Consider the following 20,886-nt stretch of genomic DNA (forward strand, 5'->3'; position numbering starts at 1 on the left):
TCCAGTTTCTCTCCCCCTTTGACAACAATGGAAAAGGGAACCTTATTCTTACACCAATAATCTCTCCCTTGTCTACATCCGGTTAGGACACATACTTCCCCTTTGTCCATGCTTCATGATTCAAGAGTTAGTAACAATTGTTGACTCCACCTAAACCATACATACTCCTACACATTTAAGTGTTTCCGAAAGCCAGGACTACTCCCATCTATTTCCTTCAGTACTCAAATGGGCCCAAAGGAAGTGGCTTGGTAAATATGTCAACAATCTGCTCACCAGTGGGAACATATTCAACAATGACCTCCTTGACAACTACCTTCTCCCTCAAGAAGTGATACTTGATTGCAATGTGTTTTGTTCTCGAGTGCATTACTGGATTCTTGGAGGTGTTGATTGTTTGAGTTATCACACCAAATTGGAATAGGATCCAGTATCTCCACCTATATGTCCTTCAATGTCTACTTCATCCATAGCACTTGTGAGCAACATGTAGCAGCAACTATATATTCGGCCTCAGCAGTGGATAATGAAACTGAGTCTTACTTCATGTTGTTCCATGATACTAATCTGTCACCTAAGTAGAAAGTACCTCCACTTGTACTTTTCTGGTCATCAATAGTTCCTGCCCAATCTGCATCAGTATAAGCCTGCAAAGAGGAGTATCCTTTCTTTGGATACCACAGGCCATAGCTGATACTTCCTTGCAGATTCTTCTGACTGTATTTAGGTGAGACTATTTAGGAGCAGGTTGGAATCTTGCTACCATGCAAACAACTTGTACAATATCTGGTCTAGATGTTGTTAAATATAACTGACTACCAATCATAGACCTATACAGTGTTTGCTCAACTTCCAGTGACTCATCTAGTTTTCTCAACTTACAACTGGTAACCATGGGAGTACTTACCGATTTGTTGTCATCCATTTGAAATTTCTTCAGCATCTCTTTCACATTCTTGGTTTGGGAGATGAAAATTTCTTTCTCCTGCTGTGAGATCTACAAACCAAGAAAATAGGACAACTCACCCAAGATGGACATCTCAAATTTTGTCTTCATCTGATCTGCAAATTCTTTGTACATGATGTCCTTATCTCCACCAAAGATAATATCATCCACATATACAACCACTAAAATCATGTGATCTCCATTTACCTTGACATACAAATTACTAGCTGCATTCCCTTTGTGGAAGCCTTGCTCCTTCAAGTATTTATCCAACCGGAAATACCATGCTCTGGGAGCCTACTTCAAACCATACAAAGATTTCTTCAACTAGCATACAAAACTATCATCATCATGTAAAAGATAACCGTCCAGTTGTTCCATATATACCTCTTCTTCAAGGTTACCATTCAAAAAGGCAGATTTGACGTCCATTTGGTAGACTTTGTAACCTTTATAGGCAGAGAAAGATAAAAACATTCTTATCACCTCTAACCTAGCAACCGGTGCAAAGGTTTCTTTAAAGTGAATACCTTCCACTTGAGCATACCCTTGCAAACTAACCTTGCTTTGTGTCGGATTATCTTTCCTTCTTCATTCATCTTATTCTGGTAGACCCACTTAGTACTTATGACATTCTTGTCTGCCGATCTAGGAACTGTTAAATTCTATGAGAAGCAAGAATTGAGCCAGGATCTGATGTCGGTCATAGATCACATGCAACTCCAAGCAATGGATGATCGAAGATCAAAATAGCTGAATGAAGATAAATCTGATATGAGAGAAAAATAGAGATAAAAAAAAGAATTTAGAGAAAACTCTCACTGAGCTATCACTTCACTTGTGAAGGTGAGAGTATATTGCTTATTATATAGAAAAATAAAAGCATATACAACCAAGAGGTGCATTAACTCCCACCTCCATAAAAAGTGGGAGGTTTTACCTACTACCCCATAAAAGGTGGGAGGTTTTTACCTACTTGGTAAATGTCAAAACATGTGGCATAACCTCCTTACATGAAAACAAAAAAGGAGTTATAAGAGGTGGCACATAAGGCCAAAAGAGGGTGAGAAACCCAACTACCCCATAACCCACTTAGGAAATGACAAAATAGTGGTTATGAGAGGTGGCACAACAAGCCAAAAGAGGGTGTGTAACTCAACTACCCATGTAAGGTGGAGAGTTACACATGTAGCTAATGTATTCTGCCACGTGTCCTCATATTAACCACACCTAATAACCTAAGCAAGCTTAATAATATATGTGTAGGAAAAATAAATACCCCCTAACATAAGGAAAATAAAAAAACCTACACTAACAGGAACAATTTCTCATGTTTGATTCTTCTCAATTTTTGTCAACTCTTCATCCATGGCATCTACCCATTTCTCACTTTTGCTAGCTTCATCAAAAGTTTTGGGTTCTAGTTCTGTCATGAGGCAGAAATTTACCTTATCATCATTCCAGGCTAGTCTTCTTCTAGTTTGCACATCTTCATTTTTATCTCCTATGATCTATTCTTCTTGATAGTTCTTATGCATAGACCAGTTGGAGTTCTTTCTTGGTGCTTCCTCTACTGGTCCATTTTCAGATTGATAGTCATGCTCATCATCTGAAACATCAATATAGGGTGCCGGTGCAGATTCTTTCTTATGCAGGTCTTCATCTATTCTTACATTTATACTATCAACCATTTTTCTCGAATTCTTGTTGTAGCATTTGTAGGCTTTGCTCTTGGTTGAATAGCCCAAGAATATTCCTTCATCACTTTTGGAATCAAAACTTCCTAATCCATCTGCATCTCTCTTGATGAAGCACTTACTTCCAAACACTCTAAAATGCTTGAGTGATAGTTTTCAGTTGTACCATAACTCATAGGGAGTCATTCTACTGTTCACTCTTAGTTGTACCTAGTTTAATGTATAGACAGTAGTATGAATTGCTTCCTTCCAGTATGTATCCGTTAAGCTAGCCTCATTTAACATTGTTCTAGCCATTTCTTTTATTGTCCTATTCTTCCTTTCTGCCACACCATTCTGTTGTGGTGTTCTTGTTGCTGAATATTGTCTCTGGATTCCATGTTTCTCACAGTAATCAATAAACTCATTTGAAGAATATTCTCCACTATGGTGTGATCTTAAACACTTTAACTGGTGTCCACTATCATTTTCAACCATCCTTCTAAAAATCTTGAATCTTTCAAATGCTTGTGATTTTTCATGCAAAAATGTCACCCAAGTCTTCCTTGAGTAGTCATCAATGAACAACATGAAGTGTCTCTCACCGGTTAGATCCCTTGTCCTTGATGGCCCACACAAATTTGTATGCACTAATTCTAGAGGTCTTGAGGTATTGTACTCTTTTGTTTTGCAACTTACTTTGATTTGATTGCCTCTGATACATTCATCACAAAAAGTACTTGCTAGTTTTATTATTTGTTGAATGTTTCTTACATACCGGTTATTGCTTATCTTCACAAGATTTTCAAAGTTCACATGACCTAATCTTCAGTTCCACAACCAACTTTCATCAACTTGTCCCATCATGCATTGTGACTCATAGCATTCCTTTAGATTGTAGACATTAACAAATGTTCTCTTTCCTTCTGCCACAACTTGACCGGTACTTTGCTTTCTTATCTAACAATCGATAGAGTCAAATGTGAACTTGTACCCTTTGTCACACATCTGACTTACACTTAGAATATTATGCTTCAGTCCTTCCACGTAGTACACATCATGAGCCTTAAGCTTTCCATCAATATTCAATATACCATGACCTTTAATCTTTATGGAGGAGTTGTCACCAAAACGCACAGAACCACCATTCCAATCATCAAGCTTGATAAACATTTTCTTGTCTCTAGTCATGTGATTTGAGCAACCACTATCAACTACCCATAAATTCTTCCTTTTAGCATGTGGAATAGTCTGCACAATCAAGCTTGACTCTATCTTGTTCTTCTCCTTCTCTATCCAAACCTATTTCTCTTATTTCTTCTCCTCTTCTGTCATCTTGTGTTCCGGCTTAGTATTTATCTTCTAATCCAGTACTATTTTCTTTTGCTTGTTAGTTCTCATCTTACAATGCCTTGCTATGTGACCAAAATTTTGACACTTGTAAAATTTTACATTAGCATTGAAAGATGTATCCAAAGCATTCTTGTAGAACATCTGCACATTTTTCCTACACTCATAACTCTTATGACCAAGCTCATTACAATTATAAAATTTGACATTTGTACTTTGTAATGCAGAAAATGAGTTTCTACTCTTAAAAATGGGGTTGACATTCATTTTTCTACAATCTGCCATTCTATGACCGAACTTATTACACCAGTGACAATAACCATGAAAATTTGAAACATACCAGTTGGATTGTCTTGGTTCTACAGATGACTGCCTTACTGGGGATCTTCCTTTCATGGTGCTAACTTTGGTGAATCCCTCATAATCAACTCTTGCATTTCTCCTTGGATCTGCATGTCAGTGCATTGAGTATGGCCTCTGGTTCATTGATTGTGTATTCTAGTTTGTGTGGCGGTTTTTAATAGCATCTACATATGTCTTCTTACCAGTATCCTTTCTTACTGTGAATGTCTTCTTCTCTTAACCTTTATTTGAATAAGTAAACCATATCTCTTTGCTAGATGTATCTTTGCAATTTGAACTTTGACCCTCTCCAAATCCTAAGCCACTGGTGTCCTTAGATTGCTTATGTTTGCTCAAAATCTTGTCTAAAGCTTCAGTGTTGCCTTCATATTTGCTTCTAACTTTCATTTCTTCCTTGCTTTTCTCTAATTCCTTTTGGAGCTTGACAATTTCTTCTTCTAGGTTCTGATGCTCCTTCTCCTTTTTACTCAAATCAGTGCTAGTAACTTCACAGATTCTCTTGGCTTCCTCCAATTGAAGTTTTAGATCTGCAATTGTTTTCTTGGACACTTCAAGAGATTTCTCCAACATTTCTTGTTCTTCAGATGCAACCTTTTTCACCTTCTTCAAATATCTTCTTGTTTTCTTCAGCTCTTCCATGGCACTGATGAGCTCTGCTTCAAGATCTACTTCTCCTTCTTTCTCTTCCTCTTCTCCTTCTTCAAGCACCAGAACCTCTTGGGCCATGAAAAGGGTTGCACTGACATCATCTTCACTACAACAGTCATCTGAGACACTCTCCTCATCTATGGTATCATTTTCATGTGTGTAAAGACTATTCTGCTTCTGGTTTCCTCTTCTACCATACCAGTAGACATTCTTCTTCCTGTCCTTACCGTATGATCTACTATCACTTGATTGATCATCTTCATTCTTATCACCATAGGGACATTTGGTAGCAAAATGTCCAATCTTTCCATAGTTGAAACATTTAGGGGCAGTTTGCCTTTGTATTTGCCTGAACCCTTCTTGAATCTTCTGACAAAGTTTGCCATGATATCATGAGATTCTTCACCGGTTCCATCATGAGAAGACTCTTCTTTTCCTTTTCTTGATGTTTTGAATACAACTTCTTTCTTCATAGCCTCAGTACCGACAACCCTCATTTCATAAGAAGTTAGGGAACCATACAACTCATCCATTGTAAAGAATTTCAGATCTTTTGCTTCCTCTATTGCTGAAACCTTTGTATTATACTTAGGTGTGAGGGATCTAAGTACTTTATTTACTACCACCTCATCTTTTATTTCTTCTCCAAGCCTACTAATGGTGTTTGTTGTTTCATCAATCCTTTGGAGATAGTCAGCAATCTTCTCTTCATCTCTCATCTTCAAACCCTTAAGTTTTGCTCTCAATGTCCGTAACTTGGCTTCCTTGTCTGTAGCATCGCCTTCAAATATCTTCAACAACTTATCCCAAGTTTCTTTGGCAGAGGAGCATTGCATGACTTTAACAAACTCATTATCAGATAACCCACTAAGAATGACATTTTTAGCTTTAGCATTGTTCTCATATTCCTTCTTAGCATCTGGATTAGTAGGGGGATTACTAGGGACTGTACACCCATTTACAACCAACATCCATACATCACAACCTAGAAAGGACAAATAGGTTTCCATTCTTCTACTCCAAAAGGCATAGTTGACACCATCAAACATAGGGGCTTTTGAGGAGGCTGATTCATTTCCTGCCATTGTGAACACTTAACAACATCTACCCAAGCTAGAGAATGCTTTAAAAAAATAGGGTACCTAGGCTCTGATACCAATTGTTGGACACAATGGATCATTGAGAGGGGAGTGAATCAGTGATTTAAATTGTTTTTACTTAATCAGAGCTATATTGGTTCAATGTGAGATACACATGATGCAGACTGGTTTACCAAAGCAATGCAAATAACGTGCGTAGGAGAAATAACTAAAGGAATAATATATCACACACATGAATATGCAACACCTAACACCAGATGTACGAGGAAAATCCAATGTGGGAAAAACCTTGGTGAGAATAGTTGTTGGAGATCTTCTGCTCCAATCCATCCTCACAATGAAAAGATCTGATTATAATTTTAGGGCACCAACCCACAGAACACCAACCCCTGATTTATGAGCACCAACTCAAAGGAGCACCAACCCCTACACAATTTATAGGCTACAACCTAAAGGAGCTACGACCCCTACACTAAGCACCTACTTTGTGAAAATAATATGAAAACTCAGATATACAAATGAGATCCTTGCTGCAAATGAAGTTTTGCAACCCTTGAAAGTTTTGCACTACCGGTTTCTAACTTACCGGTTTGTATTAGCTCAATACACATTGCAACTTAGCCTTTCTGTTGGTTCTAACTCTTCTTAATCTTCTCTTCCTCTATTTTGCTGAATTCAAATCACACTTGGTTACTCTCTATCAGATATTGCTTCCTTCAGTTTTTCACCTTTACATTCTATGCTCACTCTGTCGGTTTATTCCTTACATCGGTTTACCCTGCTTCTCCTTACCGGTACAGTCTTCACTCATAAACACTTAAAGTGTTTATCTCTTTGGATCTTAGACAACAATTTCACACTCTCCTTTACTCTTCAGTAGCAACACTATCTGTCTTAGGTTGCAATATTTAAACCCAATCTTTCCCACCAAAAACCAATTCAAACAGAGGGTGGCTAGGGTTTCCTTCTACTAACCAAATCTGCATCCAATCTGATCCGATCTACCTTGGATCACACACTTGCATTGGAGGAATAAGCCATCACACGTTTTCCATCTTTTCCAAAGTGTGTTTGCCAAAAATAGCAAACTTGACCATGATTTGTGACCTTGAAATCTATCAACTCATTTATGACCCATCAATTTCCTTCTCGAGGTCCTCTTGCAATTTGATTTCCTTTCTTTTATCTAGGAGCCAACAACTCCCTGACCTTTCTCTGTCATTCCTTCTTCCTCGAGCCACATTGATCTATTATCAACCGATGATTTGAGGCTATTTCATTTAATATTGACTAACCACTCCAACAACCATATCGATAGACACTTCATCAACTTCTACATTCTTTCCACCTCAACTCCATGTGGCCTCACATTGACATACACTCAGCTCACCGACAAAAGGTCGGTTTAAACCTGAACATACAACAAACTCATACCAACACAAGCCCTTATTGGTGAGACCTTCTCCTTCCGCTAACTGATAGTGCACACTACACTGGTAGCACAACTTCACCTCTGGTGGTTTGTGATCTCTTTGTCATTCTACCTCTTTATCACAAACATTATCATAAGAAAACAACCAACCTTTAAACCGGTTACAACTGGTCATGCCAACACACAACTTCATATCACCTTTTACCGATGATGTCACTAACAATCCCATTACCTACTTGTCTTCCACCATACCGGTTGACAAGCCTTGATGTCAATCTTCCTTATACCGGTTCAATATTCTTCATATTGGGTTGACAAACTCTACCAATAGTAGCCTGCAATACCGGTTGACATCAAGGAAAACTCAATGCCAACAAGGGGGAGCCTTCCCTTACAAGTAGGAGAGATTTAATCTCGCATTCTGTGGTTGAAACCACCATTTTTTAAACCTCAAAAGTTTACATAGTTTTCAACCAACAAACTTGTAGCCAAGGGTTATGCCTAGAAAGAAGGGATAGACTATGAGGAAACATTTGATCCCACAACAAAGAAAAAACCATTAGAATGATTTTTTCTTTAGTTGCTCAATTTGGATGTAAATTGTATCAAAGGGATGTGAAGAGTGCATTTCTTAAAGGTGACCTTAAGGATGAGGTCTATATGGCCTAACTAGTGGGATACATTGTACTTTCTAAAGAGGAAAAGGTGTGCAAAGTTGTTAAGTCCCTATATGGTTCAAAACAGGCTTGTAGAGCTTGGTATATTAAAACTGATGAACATCTGCTACAACATGGTTTCAATAGGAACCCATATGATCCAAACCTATACCTCAAGGATCAAGGGGGGATTGTGATAATTAATGTAATATGTTGATGACTTAGGTATCACATGCAACTAAGAAGCAATGGTTGAAACAACCAAAACTGATTTCAAGAAGGCTTTTGATATGATAGATTTTGAGCTACTGCACTATTGTCTAGGCTTAGAGGTATGGCAAACAAATCACCATATCTTTTTATCACAAAAGAAATATGCCAAGGCACTACTTGAGAAATTAAAAAAAAAAAGAATCTAAACCCATATCTACACCTATGGAATTAGGTTTGTAGTTATCTATGTTTGAGTCATCTCCTCAAGTGAATGCAACTCTCTATTGACAGATGATTGGAGGTTTGATTTACTTGACATACACTAGACCAAATATTAGTTTTGTTGTTAAATATCTTTCATGGTTCATGCAAGAACCAAGGATATGTTGTTGAAAAGTGGCGAAATAGGTACTAAGGTATATCCAAAGAATAATGAATCATGGTTTAGAATATAAAATGAGTGATCAATTCTTCTTGAAATGGCACATAGATGCAGATTATGTAGGTTTTGTTGATGATAGGAAATCCACATCTAGATTGGTTTTCTTCCTAGGGAAATGACCTATTTCTTGGTAAAGTAAGAAGCAAGTCATAGTTGCTCGTTCTTCAACATAGGCAAAATATTGTGCAGCAAGTGCAACAATTTGGCTACATCACATATTAGAAGGATTGGTGGTACCACAAAACCAACCTGCAATTTTCCATTGTGATAATTAGAGCATTCTCAAGCTTGTTCATAATCTAGTGTTTCATGAGTGGACCAAGCATATTGAAGTTGATTGTCACATCATACAAGAACATGTTTAACAAAAAAACATCCAACTCCAATTTTTCTCAACTCACGAACAATGTGTAGATATCTTCACCAAGCCTCTTGCATGTGTGAAGTTTGAAACTTTTCAAGAATATCTCATTAATACTTTAAAACAATGATGTAATAAGGGATAATGTTAAATATTCCATCACTCTCCTCGTATAATTTGTTGTTATTGTTTGTTAATCTATTTAGACTACTATTTGTTTGTTGGTTAAACCCATGAGTGCTACCTTAGAGCACACGGTTACCATTATTTAGCCTATAAATATGTAATTCACATTGGTATATGATATGGGAAAACATGATATTGAATTGCATTACAAATTATAATATAAAATGAACCATATATAGAAATCAATCTTGAAAAGACTAAGAACAATTGATGTTGAGAACATTAATCAAGATTCAATTGCTGTTAAGATTTTAAAAATCAAAATTAAGCAAGATTACATTTTCTGACCTATTAATCATTTTGGAATGCCTTGGGACAACTAAACACACATATATTCTCAAATTTTGCATCATTAAATGTACAACAAAACTGAATAAGGGACAAGAAAGAGTTTCACTTGTACACAAAACTCAAATATGCATCTTGCAGTGCTTATAATTTCTGTCAATGGTAAGAATTTATCTCACTCTATATTTACAATCTTTAATCTATGATTTGCCCTCATATGCCACAAACTAGAGAACTCAATTTGAAAAGATTACTCATTGCATAGAATATGAATACTAGTCTGAGTATTGAGTTGTAACCATAAATTCTTTTAATTTCAAACACACATCTAAAGCATGATAGAACCATGATTTCAATAATATTCTATACCTTGCCTTTTTGTTTTAATTGAATGGACTAGATAGCAGCTGAGAAAAGCTCACATGGATTGATAGCTGATGGAACATTAGTAAAATCAAAAAATATAGCTTCCTTCATCGATATTCTGGGAAAGGTATCCCTTATGCCTCCAAAGGGGAATTGCACCACTGATAGCATGTTCTCATGTCTCACGTCTCTGTAAATAGTAGCTTCAGTATACCACAAGATGAACTCATATCGAGGAATCATGCAATTAATCAACCAAGAATAATGCATAGACATCTCCAAGAGAGATTTTGCCACAAATGAGGAGTTTATTGCCAAGGCATAAACCAAGGATCACACCCAACAAGATTTTATGTTTGCCATGACCTTCAATAAGCATAACACATAACGAAATTGAGTCATTTTCCAAAGTCTAAAAATTAGATCAAAACTTTGTACCTATACAATAATCGTTTGATTATTTACTTCTAATATTTGCCTTGTTAGCCCACATTAAGGAAGTTGTACCAACAATGATAATTAAGAATATAGTCTACATACAATTTTCTCAAAGTTTGGATATAAACGCCCAACATGTATACATCTTGATAGATAACAGGATACGCATTGAAATAAAAGAGGCCCATGATTTAAATCATTCTTAAAACCGGTCGCCTATTCATATGTATTAACTCAAAGCCAATAACATTGAATCTTAACTAATTCTCTTACAAAAATCTTATGAAAAGTGCATCTGCAATCTTGTTTGACTTACCACTTTTGTATTTGAAGGGAAAAAAAAATGAAAACTCTATAAAAATTCCACCCATTTCATATGTTTTTGTAGTTACATTGATTGTTGATAAATTGCAAGGCATGGTGGTCTATGTACAGTACCAATTCCTAAGGCAACAAATAATACCTCCACTTATTCAAGGTCGAAACAATAGTATAAGACCCTTGGGCATAGATAGAATATTTCATTTTTTCTTCATTAAGCTTCTTACTAAAGTAGGCAATGGATCTACTTTATTGACTTTAACACTCCCTCAATTGAATAGCCACTGACATCACAATTCACTTGAAATACATTGCCAAAGTCTAGCAATTCCAATATTGGTTGTTTTATCACTTCCTTTAACAACTGAAAGTCCTTTTTTGTTGTAGTTGTCCATTGAAACTCTTTCCTTCCATAGATGTTTCTATCCCACTAAAATTTATTTTTGACTTCTTGTAGAATCTCACCAAGACATAAACACCTATGGCCTGAAACATGGTGTTAGGTCTATTATTGCCTTAACCTTCTCTAGGTCCATCTTTAACCCTTCTTTAGAAACTATAAATCCTAGATACACTAGTTCTCTTTGCATAAAGCTACATTTCTTCAAGTTTACAAGTAACATTTCTTCTTTTAAACTTTGCAAAATTTCCTTAATGTGTAGCATGTGTTCCTCTTTTGATTTAGTAAAGATCCAGATATCATCCAAATAAATAATAAGGAATTTGTCAAGGAAAGGCTTCATTACCTCATTCATGAATCTTATGAAAGTACTAGGTGCATTTGTCAACCTAATTGACATCACTAGCCACTTATCTAATCCCTCCTTGGTCTTGAATGTTGTCTTCCATTCATCACCTTCTCTAATTTTTTTGGTGGTATCCACTCTTTAAATTAATCTTAGTGAAGTACTTTTATCCACTCAAACGACTCATCAACTCATCCATTTGAGGCAATGGAAACCTGCACTTAATGATGATTTTATTCACAACCCTTGAACTAGTGAAATTCTCCTCTCTATCATTTTTGGGTGCTAGTACAATAGGTACAACACATGGACTATGACACTCTCTTATCAATCCCTTATCTATTAACTCTTATACTTGTCTATTTACTTCCTCATTCTCCACAAGTATTATTTTGTATGGTGCCTTATTCGGTAGGTCTGCACTCGGTATCAAGTCTATGCACTGACTTATGCTTCTCATTAGAGGTAGTTCATCAAATGTCATCAAAATTTATTTGAATTCATCCAAAATTCCTTCGACTTCTATGGGAACCTAATCCCCTTTCTCTACTATCCTGAACTTTGCACACTTAGGTAGAAAGGGAAAACATACCTTCTCCCTAAATGTATCCTTTGTAAATTATTTTTCACTCACTAGACAAACTCTATTGGTTTTCTAAATCTCTTCATCTTAAATTTCAAGGGATTCAATACATATTCATTTCCATCATTAATTGAAATACAATTATTCTTGACATCATGAATGGCTTGCCTATCATACTTCCAAGGTATGGCTAATAGATTGTGGCATGCACCCATTGACATTATATCACATATAATCTCATCTATAATTTTCAATAAAAATTAATAAGGCTTTGTTTACTTACCAACAACTAATGTCCCTTATACAACCAAGAAACCTTGTATGGAGTTCGAAGCTTCATAATTTCTGCCACTATCCACAATGACTTTGCAGCATTTTCCTCCATACTTACATCTCGTTCTAAACATATTTCTCCTTTGTTCAAGTTCTTGTTGTACCTTCTTTGATTTCAAAAGAATTGGTTGCAACATCAGGGATTCTCCATCCCTAGGTTCTTCTCCACATCTTGGTGAGACCACACTTGCCAAACTTCTCCCTAGATTTTACAATATGAACATTTGTTTATTTCCCTTTCCCACTGCTATATTGTACTTGAGGGCATTCAAATTCACTATGTCTAATCTGTCATCATTGGAAATATGTTCCACTAAATCCTTGTCCTCTTTCTCTTCTAGAATTTACTCTACCTCTAGAGTAATAAAGGATGTTTGGTAAGTACTTACTTCTCCTTTCTTATCTTGGTAACCACTTCCAAGATTTGATTACCCTCTTCCTCTTGATTATTTACCTCTTCCCCTAGAACTATTTTATCTTTTAAAAATATTTTCTTCTACCTTCAAGGAAAATTGATAAGCCTCCTCTTCATTGGTAATATTTACCATGCTAATCTCATCTTAGATAGAATAAAGGAAACCATTAACATGCCTGGAGACCACCTTAGCATTGTCTTCCATGTGACCAAATTTGATGTTTAGTTTGTAAAACTCTTTTGTCTACGAAGTCACACTCTTCTCCCTCTATGTGAGGTTTTGCAACTTCTTGAACATGATTACTTGATGACCTGTTGGTAAGAAATTTTCATTCAATTCACTTACCATCCTCTCTCAAGTTTTAATTTTTTCCTTCCATTTTCTTATTCTTTCAAGATTTACCCTCTTAGGGTCCTTAATGGATTCCACCTCAAAATACTTATTCTTTTTTTAAATCAAGTCTATCAACTCCTTTAGATTTGGGTTACCACAACAAATTGGTAGCTCTACATAGGATTTGTTGGCAATTCTAGTCATTGCAGTAGGAAACCTAATTTCATGTTCATCTTCTGCTCACACTTCTTCTTCATTTAATTCTTCACTATCACTCATCCTCTACCAGTTCTCCTCTCCATTGCATCCATTTTAGTTGTGATACCTCTTAACATCTCTATAAGTGTTGCGTCCATAGCTCATGGGATGAATTTTCTACCCTCCCTTTGCACTTGTAGTTTCTTCTTCACTCCTATAATAATATCCTTAGAGTTCCTTGCTATACACTTCCATAGTCTCAATGATTCAACCTTGCTCTATTCCCAATTAATGCAATCTAGGTTCAGGGGATTTGAAAAGCTACTAAACCAAGCAAAAAATTCAAACTTCAATAGTGATAATTGATAACTTTATTAATATTTAACTAATAGGTTACAACAAGGGTATATGATGCTTCAATACATTATAATTCAACATACATGCATGCCTTCATACATGCCTTGATGTTAAAGCCTTACAAATTGAATGTGGAAAATTTGATTTAGTGATTTGCAACATAGAAGGGGGAAACCACTAAATCAATTTTCTCTTAGGACCATTACATTAAAAAGAGGGTTAGAATCCACTAGATTCAGTCACAAATTAGATAAGGACTGAATACTAAATGGATTGAATTGGTTTTGGGTTTCCTCTTTTGTAAATTGAAATGCTGAAATTAGGTAAAGTGGTAAAAAATAAAGGTAAAACAATGTAAAAAGTAAGCTATAGATGCGGGATCAAGTTGGGCACCTAGAATTGAGCAATATAAGCTGAGTTGGACCTGCTCCTCAAAAAAGCTCCTAAAAATTTGAGACCATGACGCAACACCATGGTCCTCCTAACTTTCCATATGTTGAAAAGGGTTGATTCATCTCTGTGAATGAAGATTATTTTGAAGAGTGCATTTCTATATCTATTTCCTACAAACAGAAAGAAGGGGAAAAAGGTTTGGAATAGGGGTTTGCCTAAGTCAAACCTCGGTTCAGAATCAACCTTGAATGAAATATTGCAAATACTTGAAATAAAAGATGGAAAGGTGTACCTCAGATCTTCAATGACTGATAATAATGCTTTGCTTCTTGAATGTATTCACATATGTTTTATGAAATGGCATGAACATGACAAAACCCCAACACACACACATGCTTGAAAATGAGTGATGTAATGTTGCTCCATAATGGATAAATGAAGAATATGCAGCCTTGAAGACCTCTAGAAATTCTTGATGATGAAAACTTCAATGCTTGAATGCTTGATTGGTTGTGCTCCCAATTTTGCCTATCATGAATGTATGTCTTGTTATGCAAATGAGAGGGGGAATCCTCCTTATATACTTGCCTATTCTTAATTATTAATTTTCTGACAAAGTCTGACCTGAAGCAACATTTCCCGCTCAAATTTGAGATGGGTAAAAGGGTTTAAAATGGGCCCTAATTAGGGAGGACCATGGCGTGGCCCCATGGTCCTAGTGAGGACTAGGGTGCCACACCTTGGTCCTACCCCATATTTGGGCCAGGGTTAAGGTGCAATGAAAGGTGGAATGTGATATTGATGCCAATTTTGCATGGTACAATCATAAATGGGTCTTGATCAAGCATAGGGATGAGAACACTAAGGTGAGGGCTCCAAATGCGATCAAAATTGCAAAGGGTGCAATTTTAGGATGCTACACAAATGTGTAGGTGTTTGAACCAGAAAGCCAAACAAATCTACACTATCTCTCTAGTCATCAATACCTCTTGGGCTAGTCCCATAAACTATTTGGAATGGGCTCTCAATTGTTATAAAAAAATTCAATTTGTTCCAAGGTAAGGTCCAATCATTGTGGTTTGTCTCCCACCAAACATATCAATAAGTTTCATAGAGGGGAGACAACTTTATAAGTATCTAGCCACACTCAATATTTTAGGATGCACAAGAGTGAATACATCAGTTGCCTGAAAAGAAGATACAAGAAGTAGACATGGTGACTGATTCTTGAGTGGTTAAGAGAACTAGGGGAAAGAAATATGTGGAATAATTGGTACTTTGGAAGAATAGAGTTGTAGATGAATTTTTTTGGCTAAGTGTTGCGAAGATAACCAAGTATAGAATTCTGATTCCGAGTTTCCAAAGTATTCATGAGTTTCCAACTCATAGAACATTTCACTTACTTAAAATTTCCGATGCAGGAGCATTCGAGTTCACTTGCAATTCTAAATCAAATTATCCTTATTTTTCTTGCAAGAATTAAAGATCCTAGTTCTAGATATGAATCATTCTAGATATTTTTTATTGATTCATGACCAAATATCAATATCACCTTGTTGAGGAACCAAATGAGTCCTCATAGTTTGAAGTGGGTGAAATTATGATCAAAACTGAACAAGTTACACAATTGTGGAATTTTAGCATGTATCAAGATTTGTGAGACATACTTCATGTTCTCAGGCGGTTGCTTAACTCTATTATTTGCTTAAATTTAAGCAATTAAGTGTTCCCATGCAACTTTAAAACTGCGAAAAAAAGATAATTTAGAATATTTTCCTATTTTGGTGGAGCAAATATTGTTTAGGAATTAGAAATAAGCTATGGAAGAAAAGGGGGGGCTGGAAATAAGTAGTATAGACATCTAAAAATTAATTAAATTAATATTTAATTAATTTGAGCCTTTCTACATAATGAATTTATTTAAATACGTTTATCATTATTCTTCTTAAAATTAATTAAATATAATATAATTAATTTTATCACTATAGTCCAATAATTAATTTGTCAATAAATTAATTATTTCCCTATTCTTCTAAAGTTCTTCTAGTCATCAATTCTTGTAAATTCCACTTAGTTAATTAATTTTAATTAATTAACCTAGCCATGTGATTCCTACAAATCACTTTTGCTAATCCTCATCTAGCCTAATTAATTCTTCTATAACCATGCTTATCATTATTCCTCAATTTTATATTCCTCCACTCATTCTCTCTCCTCGTGTCCCATCCTCCTAACTTTGCCACTCCCTCATTAACCCACCTAATCATCTCTCTTAATCATTTGCGCAATCCCAATCCCCCAGGATTAGGATCAAGTCAGCTCCTTGCCATAAATGGTTTTCCCCTCTCACCTTCCAAACCTTAAATGCACCCACTTTGGTCATGTCAAAGGATTTCAAATCCTTTGCACATTCATATGCCCTCTCTTCCCAAGCAATTTTTCATTCTTGTTTCATTTATTCTCTCCATACATACCTTATTCTTGGAATTTTTGATTCGTCACCTCATTCCCTAAGAAATTTTATATTCCCTTTTCCTCCCCAATGTGCCTAGGTGTCTCTTCCCCATGCACCTTGAGGAGTGTGGAGACAAGAAATGTCTTTATGGAAAATCTCTTGATCTCCACACCTTGTCTGCTCAATATTCTTCCATTTTCTTTCAATATCTATCCTCCATTTTCATATCTCATCTTTTTGCAAGTTCATATTATCCAAATAAGCTTTAGAATCATCCATTGCACCCTTATGCTACCAAAATCACTCTACACAGCCAATCCAATCCATCATCTCATCAATCCACTAAGTTCCTTTGTTGTTGTTATAGTGGAGAGCAATCCACATCCCAAAACAAGAGCCAATCCAAAAAAGTGGAGCAAGGGCACAATCCGAGGAGGAAGAGAAGAATGTGTGAAGTTATAATGGTTTGTTTCATGCATATTTGAATATTTTATGTTTATTTAAATTGAAACTTGTTGGCAATTAACATTCATCCGGTTTAGTTGTGTTGTCATTGATGGAAACACACATCATCTTGGGTTGGACACTTAATCAACACTCACCAGTATTCATGATTCGGCAACCGACATTCAGGGAAATGGACAAACTAGGAACCGATATATGAGGCCAACATAGGAGATTGATCTGACAGGTTTACATGGCAGCAATCAACGACATCGGTCACAAAGTTTAATGTATTTATTTTTGTCTAGACCGACATGTAAATAAATTGTAATATCATTGTAAGCCCACATAAGGCATTTATGTTTATGATTGGGAAGGGCATTTAGGTGAGTTCGATTAGGTTATTTTGGAGAGATACAGAGAGATGTGATATATAGTAATATGATATTGTGCGAGCGATGTTGATCGATTGAATGTGAATATAATATTATCTAGTCAGTCTTGATAGGTTTAGAGGTTTGGGATGTGAAGTAAGTTACCGGTACATACAGTTCTTGAACCGGAACTCATCCATCATACTAGACACAATCTCTGAGTTCATAATTTTGTTTGTAACTCCATATTTGATGTTTGTAGTCAGTGAGGCTCCTTTTGTGATGAGTAGTGTGCTCTAGGTTGTTTGCCTTCCTGCATGTGCAGGCCCCTATTGTAATATTTATTCATTTGGTCTGTGGATAGATATTGTGGGTCACCAATACCACCGTGGTTTTTCCTCTTTGAGGTTTTCCACGTATAAATCTATGTGTTATGGTGTATGCTCTTGTGGTTGCTTCATTTCTACTTGTTGTCATATTCTTTTATGGTTACCGGTTACTAAAATACTTTATTAATAAGGTTAAAATTGATCTTACCAGTAGAACACTGATTCAGCCCCCCCTCTCAGTGTTCTTGGGTTCCAATAATTGGTATCAGAGCCTGGTGCCTTGGAGTAATTCTAACAGCTTAAGGAAGATCTTGAATCCAGAATCCATGGAGATGAGTATGGAGAAACAACTTGAAGTAGCACTTGAATACTATGATGCTAAAAGGATGAAGAACTTGAAGTTGCAAGATGAGTTGAACTCTACAAAGTAATTCATTCTTATCCTACAAGAGAGGTTGTCATCTTCTCAATCTAGAAGGAAGGAACTTTTACAAAGTCAGGATGATGAAGAAAATAATGCCCTTAAAGAACAATGTAAGAAGCCGAGTTAGGAGAATAGTGTCATGAAGAATGAAATGCAAGGCCTAAATATGAGGATGTCCAAGGAGATTGAATAACGAAAGAAGAATGCAAAAAATCTTGGCAAATCTCTAAAAGACAGATCTGAGGAATGCATTAGGCTGGCACATGAGAATGATATGTTGAGAACTGAGTTGGTGCAATCCTAGAATAATGAACAGAAGTTGGAAAGATTGATAGCAGTCCTAAGGGGAGATTTGGATACTGCAAATGAATACAAACACAAGTTTAAGGACAGTTCTACAAATCTTTATGAGCTATTGAAGGATCAAAGGTGCAAGGGAGACACTAGAGGCCTTGGATTTGAGCATGGAGAAAGCTCTGGTACTGCAAATGAAGTTGAAGCAACCGATCAAAAGGAGAATCCACCTATCAACCAGAACCAAAAATCACCGTTAAGGAAACCCAATGCATATAAATTCAATGGTATATGTTTTATTTGCAATAAATTTGGTCATATGGCAAGACATTGCAGAAATAGAGCAAATCAGGATAATAATGCAGTTCCCAGTTAGTGTTGAAATTGTAAGAAGTATGGTCATAGGACAAAAGATTATAGAATGAATGTGAAATGTCATGCATCTGGAAAGTTTGGACATATGGTTAATCAATGCAGGTCAAGGAATGATCAAGGATATAGTCAAAAATTTAGAAAAATAATGTCACTTACTATGCATGCAAGAAAATAAGACATATTGCTAAATTTTGCAGAAGCAAGAAGATTACTGTAGGAAATGATGAGAAAGGAAAACAAAAGGTTGATGATATCCCTAAGGAGCATGAGAAGAAATGGGTTAGGAAATATGAAGATCGACCAATAGAGACAAACAACCCAGTTACTCAACCAGCAGAGCAAAATGTTCCTGCACCGACAGGAAAATCATCCGGTAACTAAGGCATTAGCCTTAGGGGGAGGCAAATTAATGATAGATCTTTGATTACCCCTGGTAGCAGTTTGAAAGCTTGTTTCAAATCTTGGAGAAGTCAGTCTGAAGGTTTTCCAGTACTAAGATTATGGATTCTGAATCTGGTACGATAGGCCGACACACATTTATGTCAATATGAATTAGGGTTTTCGCAGAATAAAAGGGAATCGTTGGTTCATTTTTTATCACACAACATTTAGAGAGAATAAGAGTGAGTTTAAGGTGATTCAAGGAAATCAAGAGCATTTTTAAGTGAATTCTAGTGCATTTAGAGTGGATTTCAAGAGCTTTCACTGGTGAAGGTTGTGAGGTATTTTATCAGTTTTCGTGCTATCTTTTGTTTGCAATGGCTTCTGAAAAAGCTCCCTCTCTGGTAGGTGTGGCTACCCCTATTTTTGTTGACATCAAGGATCGTCCATGCCCAGTTTTCAAGCAATGACCCTAGATTGTGAAGGTTGATGATTCAGTTGGCACATTTTCTAGGGTTCCAGATGAAGTTTTGTATATTGAAGATGTTCGTGCATATATCCACTGCAGTTTGAAGGATTTAGTTTTTGCTGAAATCAAATCAATGTACATGACAAATCTGCTGGAAGGAAGGGATTGATGAAACCAGAATTGCAAATTTTGAAGCATCAGGGTTTCACAGACATTTTGGAGATGCCAAAATTTGAAGATGAAATGATCTGGTATGTGCTGAGTCATGTCCATAGGGAATTTGTGTGCTAGACCGACCTTACAAAATCACCAAGGAAGCTATTTGTGCAATCACCGATTTTCCCCATACTGGTCAGACTCCCAGAAAGAAGAAAATATCTAACAATGAGGTGGAGAAGTTAACTGGTGCAATTTTTGACAACCGGTCAATGAGGATAAGCACAATCAGAGACAAAGTTGTTCAATTTGCAAGCATGATCATCGGTTACAAGGTAACCCAATCAAACCGATTGAACTATGTTTCCAGTTCATGCATTTATTATGCTCATAAGATGGTCAAAGAAAATGATAGGTATGATCTCTATCAATGGATGTGTGAAGAGATAATTTTAAACCTAGGGAAGATTAAGGGTGAGAAGAAAGGTGTTTTCCGATATGGCAACCTTGTTGTTTGCTTGATGCTTTTCTTTTTGAATGAGTTACCAGGATCCGGTAAAATACAATGGACATTTGATATTCCAGTAGGAAAACAAATCAAAAATGCTATAAGAGGCTTGGGATAGGACAAGGAGAGAGACTCCATTTTATGGGGTTATTTAAAATCATTTCAGAAGACAATGTAGAAAAGAGAAAGAGTGCCTAAACATATTGTTGATAAGTACTCTACATAAATCTACTTTATGGTAAAGAAGGATGAAACATTGATGGAGACAGTTCAACCACGAAAGGTCTAGATCACTGAGTTGGGATATGAGGTTGATGCTAAGATCTTGGACTTATATGCCAAGACTCTTATTGATACCTCGATTGATGAAGCTGAGAAAACCTTTGGGACAACAAAGCAAAAGGAATTTGAAGTTTAGATAGGTTTTAGCAAGAAGAGAAGGGAAGGAAAAATCAAGAAGGTTGGGGAAGTTATGGAGAAAATGTCCTCTGAAATCAAACAAATCATTGGACTAGCAGAAGGGTCATCTTTG

This window comes from Cryptomeria japonica, chromosome 11 (assembly GCF_030272615.1).
Source record: "Cryptomeria japonica chromosome 11, Sugi_1.0, whole genome shotgun sequence".
Taxonomy (NCBI): Eukaryota; Viridiplantae; Streptophyta; class Pinopsida; order Cupressales; family Cupressaceae; genus Cryptomeria; species Cryptomeria japonica.